Raw genomic sequence first — 2,500 nt, 5'->3', positions numbered from 1 at the left:
CGACGCCGATGCCGGCGACGCAGCACTCTCTCGCCCGCCAGCCACCGAGAAAAGGGTGCGCTCCGACCGGCCCCGCACCGCTCTTTCATGGCTCATTCGAAATTACTGTCTTTCGCTCTGACATGCCTTACCTAGGGTTAGGTTAGTATGCTTGCACGTTTGTACTTTAACTTTTTTTGGCTCGGCTTCTTTCGACGCCGATGCCGGCGACGCAGCACTCTCTCGCCCGCCAGCCACCTAGAAAAGGGTGCGCTCCGACCGGCCCCGCACCGCTCTTTCTTGGCTCATTCGAAATTACTGTCTTTCGCTCTGACATGCCTTACCTAGGGTTAGGTTAGTATGCTTGCACGTTTGTACTTTAACTTTTTTCGGCTCGGCTTCTTTCGACGCCGATGCCGGCGACGCAGCACTCTCTCGCCCGCCAGCCACCGAGAAAAGGGTGCGCTCCGACCGGCCCCGCACCGCTCTTTCATGGCTCATTCGAAATTACTGTCTTTCGCTCTGACATGCCTTACCTAGGGTTAGGTTAGTATGCTTGCACGTTTGTACATTAACTTTTTTCGGCTCGGCTTCTTTCGACGCCGATGCCGGCGACGCAGCACTCTCTCGCCCGCCAGCCACCGAGAAAAGGGTGCGCTCCGACCGGCCCCGCACCGCTCTTTCATGGCTCATTCGAAATTACTGTCTTTCGCTCTGACATGCCTTACCTAGGGTTAGGTTAGTATGCTTGCACGTTTGTACTTTAACTTTTTTTGGCTCGGCTTCTTTCGACGCCGATGCCGGCGACGCAGCACTCTCTCGCCCGCCAGCCACCTAGAAAAGGGTGCGCTCCGACCGGCCCCGCACCGCTCTTTCTTGGCTCATTCGAAATTACTGTCTTTCGCTCTGACATGCCTTACCTAGGGTTAGGTTAGTATGCTTGCACGTTTGTACTTTAACTTTTTTCGGCTCGGCTTCTTTCGACGCCGATGCCGGCGACGCAGCACTCTCTCGCCCGCCAGCCACCGAGAAAAGGGTGCGCTCCGACCGGCCCCGCACCGCTCTTTCATGGCTCATTCGAGTTTACTGTCTTTCGCTCTGACATGCCTTACCTAGGGTTAGGTTAGTATGCTTGCACGTTTGTACATTAACTTTTTTCGGCTCGGCTTCTTTCGACGCCGATGCCGGCGACGCAGCACTCTCTCGCCCGCCAGCCACCGAGAAAAGGGTGCGCTCCGACCGGCCCCGCACCGCTCTTTCTTGGCTCATTCGAAATTACTGTCTTTCGCTCTGACATGCCTTACCTAGGGTTAGGTTAGTATGCTTGCACGTTTGTACATTAACTTTTTTCGGCTCGGCTTCTTTCGACGCCGATGCCGGCGACGCAGCACTCTCTCGCCCGCCAGCCACCGAGAAAAGGGTGCGCTCCGACCGGCCCCGCACCGCTCTTTCATGGCTCATTCGAAATTACTGTCTTTCGCTCTGACATGCCTTACCTAGGGTTAGGTTAGTATGCTTGCACGTTTGTACTTTAACTTTTTTTGGCTCGGCTTCTTTCGACGCCGATGCCGGCGACGCAGCACTCTCTCGCCCGCCAGCCACCTAGAAAAGGGTGCGCTCCGACCGGCCCCGCACCGCTCTTTCTTGGCTCATTCGAAATTACTGTCTTTCGCTCTGACATGCCTTACCTAGGGTTAGGTTAGTATGCTTGCACGTTTGTACTTTAACTTTTTTCGGCTCGGCTTCTTTCGACGCCGATGCCGGCGACGCAGCACTCTCTCGCCCGCCAGCCACCGAGAAAAGGGTGCGCTCCGACCGGCCCCGCACCGCTCTTTCATGGCTCATTCGAGTTTACTGTCTTTCGCTCTGACATGCCTTACCTAGGGTTAGGTTAGTATGCTTGCACGTTTGTACTTTAACTTTTTTTGGCTCGGCTTCTTTCGACGCCGATGCCGGCGACGCAGCACTCTCTCGCCCGCCAGCCACCTAGAAAAGGGTGCGCTCCGACCGGCCCCGCACCGCTCTTTCTTGGCTCATTCGAAATTACTGTCTTTCGCTCTGACATGCCTTACCTAGGGTTAGGTTAGTATGCTTGCACGTTTGTACTTTAACTTTTTTCGGCTCGGCTTCTTTCGACGCCGATGCCGGCGACGCAGCACTCTCTCGCCCGCCAGCCACCGAGAAAAGGGTGCGCTCCGACCGGCCCCGCACCGCTCTTTCTTGGCTCATTCGAAATTACTGTCTTTCGCTCTGACATGCCTTACCTAGGGTTAGGTTAGTATGCTTGCACGTTTGTACTTTAACTTTTTTTGGCTCGGCTTCTTTCGACGCCGATGCCGGCGACGCAGCACTCTCTCGCCCGCCAGCCACCTAGAAAAGGGTGCGCTCCGACCGGCCCCGCACCGCTCTTTCTTGGCTCATTCGAAATTACTGTCTTTCGCTCTGACATGCCTTACCTAGGGTTAGGTTAGTATGCTTGCACGTTTGTACTTTAACTTTTTTCGGCTCGGCTTCTTTCGAC

This window comes from Styela clava, unplaced genomic scaffold, assembly GCF_964204865.1.
Source record: "Styela clava unplaced genomic scaffold, kaStyClav1.hap1.2 HAP1_SCAFFOLD_171, whole genome shotgun sequence".
In the NCBI taxonomy this organism is placed as follows: Eukaryota; Metazoa; Chordata; class Ascidiacea; order Stolidobranchia; family Styelidae; genus Styela; species Styela clava.
Note: the sequence above shows the minus strand (reverse complement) of the source record.